Genomic DNA, 6,000 nt, shown 5'->3' with positions numbered 1-6,000 from the left:
ATATGAAGGACCATTCAGAATAATTTCAATTATTAGCTCCAACTCATATGTGGTTCAAAATTTAAAAGAATTGAATGAATTCCGTAGAATACACTTGCAGGATGTGAAACCCACTGGGGAAAGAAGAATGCATATTTAAATATAACAAAAAACAATATAATTACCGAGAAAATAAAAAAAAGAACTGATTAAAAATTATGACGAATTAAATTAGTTGTAAGAATGAAGAAAAACTATATTGGATGTACGCTGTATGTATGTATGTTTGATTTGAGAAATTTCAGTGACAAGGAAGATTAAATTAAAATATATTGAACAATTGAGGAAATTCTACAGCCCTGTTAAATTGTAAATATTAACTTGAATTGTAATGTTGTAAAAATGTATTTTAAACTTGAAGAAACCTCAAGAGGAATAAAAAAGTTTATGATTTAGATAAAAGGGCACAGGTGAAGTACACAGTTGCGATAACTACATGGTTTGGGAGAGGAGGAGTGTATTAAACCAATTCAGTATTTATTTTTCTGAATAATGCACAAATCCGAAACTCATGGTCCGTAATTAATCTTATTAACATGTGTTATTTATGTTTGTATGTAAATTAATAATTAACACGAATGTTGGAATATTAATTTAAACTTGTTAGTTTGATAAAAGTTATGCCAAGGAGGAGGGGAACAGAAGAAAAAAGACTGTTATTTCTATGATAAAGAATGGTATAGGTAAAAATAATAAAATAAGAACTGACACCCCCGTCTGGGGATATGTTTTAATTCTATATGAAGCTGCATCAACCAGTGAATGGGGGAGCCAACACACACAGCCGTGCAGGGCAAAGGTTCCAGGGACGACCCAACTGATAACAGACCGGACCTGCTATAAACATCCCACAACAACAATCACCGTCTTCCTCGTTCGACCCATTGTGAAGGATTATCTGGATGGACTATCTTTATGGTAGGACTTAGAATTGTAAAAAGGTAAGTGGCAATTGGACTCTTAATACTTGCCGTAGTTTAGGTCAAGGTTTCTATTGGGGAACTTAATTGTTTAAGTTTTCAAAAACAATCTAATAATGTATGGACTCTTTTAAAAAGAATTTATAATAATTAACGCTTGGTTAAAATAACTTGACAACTAGTATGCTGCCACTTCTTACAACTATTTATCAAAAATAAATTAAAACAAATATTATAAATAAAAAAAAAAGGTTTTGTAGATTTGATGATGCATGTTAAGGCTAGGTGGAAATACAATTTCTAAAGGATGTGAGATAAATTTATTAGATTTAAGTATTAAACTTGGCAGATACCAAGCGCTTTAAGGGGGGGTGTGTATACCAATTACATGGTATACTTTAAATAAAAATAAAAATTTAATAAATAAAATTTTATTTTAGAATTGTAAATGGATAGGGAATAAAAAAGTAAATTTATATTGTAATCCAGCGGCAGGCACAACGCGCTTGGAATCTGGTCTAGACCTGACTTGATGGCAGTGAATGCTAAACAATAGTCTACAGTGGACTCAATCTTTTGTTAGGCGGCGAACCTGCGTTGAGAGTGATTCAAACAGGCCTGCAGGAACAGGAGCGTAGTCGGTGCAGGCCAAGAAAACACGCTCTGCTTCCATTCCGAGTTGAGAAGCGATAGAGTAAAGTCTTTAGTGCGAGTTTAAAAGTAGTGTCGGGCGTAGGATCCGTTGGTATAGATTATTTTAATACCAAACTCCAAGACCTTCACGACCAAAGAGCCGTTCTAAATTTGAAATTTGAAAATTTAAGAAGTGAATTAATTTGAAATTGGAATTGAAATTTGAAATTAACGATCAAATTCTGTTGAGTGTGGACTAATATATATCTAAATTGTAAAGGAGTTATTTATTTAAAGTCAAACGTAAAAATTTAATTGAAATTGTAGGGATTCTAGTTAAAATTAAGAGCTGCAGGTGCTGCACCATATCCTGTAGGAACTTGTGAAAAATTCCTGTTGAGAACTGTTTAGATTTGTTTGAGAATTTTATTTTAAAGAAGTTTATAATTTTTATTTTATTAGTTTTGAGAAGAAGCCTATTTATTTTATTTCATACAAATTATTCAAGATTATTATATATTTTATACACACGTATTTGGAGGACAGTTAGTCCATGTTAAATCGAAAGTGCCTTGCCTAAGGAAGTAGTAATTTTAAACTATTGTGCAAAACATTTCATTGGTGGAATACAAGGTTAATAATTGAAATTTGGATTGATTTAATAAACCTGAATATTTCTAAAAAGGTGCAGTTTTAATTTCCACCAGTATCTACTTAAATCTTATGAGTTCGAGAATATTTAAGGTCATCATAATAAAAACAAAAAATTTTGTATATTAACATTTAGTATAAGTACCAACTAAGATTATTTCTTCTTCTTATAAGTTGACATGATATAGATATAGCCGGCTAAACTCCTTGTGGGATCTCAACTGAAGGAGGCCCTTAACCCAAATCTTATCAGTCCTGAATATCATATCACTCCTTTAAGCTAGCGCAAAGTTACTTTTAGGACTAAAGGCAAAGTGAGGTTACTCAGCTTGTTATCCTCAGTGAAGGACTAAGCCCGTAGGCTCGTATGCTATTTAGATAGCTCTAATCCATCGGATTACACTTTTGTAATGGCTGGAATAAGTTCAGATATAGACATACCACTAGTGAGGTACTTGTGTTGTCTTCAGATGTCCGCAAAGTTATAGAAATAATTTACTTTGCAATGAGGATAATAATCTTAGTGGAAAATTTACACAGAAATACACTAATACAATGGTTAGATCTAGTCATGTTTTATTACAGTAGGTTGTTATAAAATGACTAAGGGTGATTGTTAATGCCACTAATCAATATAAAGTTTAGTAAAAGGCATGTTTTATTCCAGTTGGATAATACAGACGATTGCAAATTTAATGTGATGGGTGCTACAAGCACAAAGTGCTACCAACCGACCTATTATTATATGTCATGGGAGTGAATGTGAGAATTACATATTTTTGAAATTAAAATTAATAAAGTGTATTTTAATTACGATGATTTTATACAGTATATTCGCTTTAATATTTTCTTATTAGTTAATTACATTTGAAAGTTTATACCAGTACTATATCGAGAGGAAGTTATCAGCCCTCACACAACTTTGAGTATATCATCATGAACTTTGTGATGACTACATCTTCTATGACCGAGTTAATTTATTAACTCCTCTGCCAGATGTCTTTTAATTATTTACTGGTCCCTATTATAATAAGAGGAATAAACTTCTGAGTTCATATAATAATATAATCGAAACACAACACTTAGGAAGGATATATATATAAGTGTATGTGTATATATATATATGTACATGTATGTATATATCCTTCCTAAGTCTTGTATTTCGTTTATATATTTATACAAACTCATAAGTTTATTCTTTTTATTACAATAGTGGCCAGTAAATAATTAAACTTACTGGTTTCTATTTCATTTTATTTTTATTTGCGCAAGTTTTTCTTTTTATAGCCAATGGCGCAGTGTAGCAGGTACGGCGGTTATCGCAAGATAACCAGATCAAGCAACGTCGAGCGTGGCTGCTGCTTGGATAGGTGACCGCTGAGCGATCCTGTCCTTGCAAGCAGCCCGCCTGCCCGGCCATTGGTGGTGGTTCGGAAGTCACCTTTAAGCCGTTGGTCCCCAGGTTAAGTGTTAGAGAGTGCTTCTTAGCCCTAACTTCGCCTGTAAAAATAAGACATTCTTTACTTTACTTTTACTTTTATTTGTTGTTTGTCTTGTTCTCTTTATATTTACTCGTATATTTTGCTTCCTGAAGATGTGGGTATGAAATCCCACGAAATATAGAAGCTTTATATCTCTGTTTTTCATTTAAATAAGTGAAATACTATATAAAGATATATATATATATATATATATATATATATATATATATATATATATATATAGTATAGTTGTTTAGCGACTCGTTGGGGTTTTGGGACTTCCCCTTCAAGCACTTTTTTTAGCAATTCAGGATCTGACAGGGCTTGGAAAATAGGCCTAATTTCTAGCATAATGGCTTCTGGAAGATGAAAGTGCTGTGAGTTGTCATAAGTTTAATTACTAAGTACACATTTGTTGTACTTACACCAAGTATCTTCGGTTTTAGGGCACAACTGGTGAGTAGGCTTTTCATTCGAGGACTGAATGTGGAAGTATGAAGCCCACACTGCTTGCTTCATACCATCCAGATTGTGAGGATTTCTCCTGATAGCCAATCCGTAAAAAATTTGTATTTTTTAATAGCTGCTGCTGTTAGCCTATTTTTACCAGACAAACATTTACCATCCGCTAATTTGACTTTCTTTTTTTCCGCTGTAAGTTTCCGCAGTCTCGTACCCATTCTCTTTTGTACGTGGCCAACGCATTCTAGCTTGCTAATTACCACATCTTTGCCATAAGGATGAGAGTCACATACAGATGTGTAGGCATTTGTATACCGTCACCTAAAAACTCAGTGTAGCGAACGTTATACTGAGGAAGCGATCTTTCGAATAGCTTTATTGCCCCTTCTACCTCCATCCCACTACTTGTTCCTTGGTAGTTAGTCTTACATTCTACAGTGTGCTCATTCTCATGTCTATTAGGGCACTGGCAGTACTTGGACATGGAGTATATATCAACCACCTTGCCTGTATCAACCGATGTCATTGAAACAATGCCATTCATCGACGTGTGTCCTCTATTTTGCCAAGAGCCATCTATAGCGACACACAGATCCCTAACGTTTTCATTTATTTCAACAGCCTCTTCAACTGCAGTTCTCATTGATGTCTTACATAGTTCTTCAGCTTTTTGTGATAGAAACTGCTCATGTTTCTTTACTTTTGTTGGCGGAGCAAGTAAGTTCATAATAACGCAAAGCGACTGGGCCGCGGCATACCCTTTACCAATCACTCTGAGGCCATATACTAACCTCAAATTTAGGTCAAAGTACGTTTGAGCTTTGCCATCATCACTAGTAGTAGTAATTTTGTCATAATTAGGAAAGGTCTTAATTACATCACATTGTTCACAGGAAAAACCAAATTCAGAAGCTAGGGCTACCGCAGTCTTCTTACTTAAGCTAAGCGTTTCGTGACAAGATTTACAGACTGCAACCTCATCTAGAGCACTTTTTAGTTGAGCCAAGTCAACTATTTCATATTCTAGGCTATCATTTGTGCTGTATTTACCTAAGTTGGGCTGTAGCTTGGATTTAGAGGTAGACGACTTCGATTCTGTGGTGACTGGAACAGTTACTTCAGTATCCCTAGGCCTAGGCTTAGGCTTACCAACATTCTTCCTGACTTTGAAAGCCAAATAGCGGGAACCACTTTTCTTTTGGTTCCCCATAACTAATACAAAATAAAACAGTAATATTCACTAAACCAATTCACAAATAAAGAATGCGCACTAACACAAAATGTAAAATAACCCAAACTAGGTAACTCAGATTACTGTATTATTCACTTTCAACACAACTGACCACAAGAAGAAGCATAACCACAAAAGTAAACACTAGTTAGTAAACAGACAGTGTTGCCAGCTGTATAAAGCATAAACTTATTCTGCAGGGACTTTGTTATTATAAGAAGTTCCTGTGACAAAAAGTCGTAAGAGCTGGCAAAATCCACGCTAAGCTATCGTACAATACTTGTTTTAAAATATTTTTTAGTTGGGTTATAAATTTTTAGTACCATGTGTTATACATCATTGGATTTAGAAACTTTCAAAGAATAATAATCAAAAAAAAAATAAAAATCGAAAAAAATTAAATACATTCTAGTTAGACTGCCCTTAAATCATTTGTAAATGTCCTTCAAATTAAGTTAACATAAATGCAAAATTCCATGTTACCCCCTCTAACACGTTTTAAAATATTACCTTAAACAACATATGGACGGATAAAAACCAACAAAGCGAGATAGGGCATTTGTTCCTAAGAGGTTATTTCCTT

The sequence above is a fragment of the Homalodisca vitripennis genome, unplaced genomic scaffold, assembly GCF_021130785.1.
Source record: "Homalodisca vitripennis isolate AUS2020 unplaced genomic scaffold, UT_GWSS_2.1 ScUCBcl_936;HRSCAF=3909, whole genome shotgun sequence".
NCBI lineage: Eukaryota > Metazoa > Arthropoda > Insecta > Hemiptera > Cicadellidae > Homalodisca > Homalodisca vitripennis.
Note: the sequence above shows the minus strand (reverse complement) of the source record.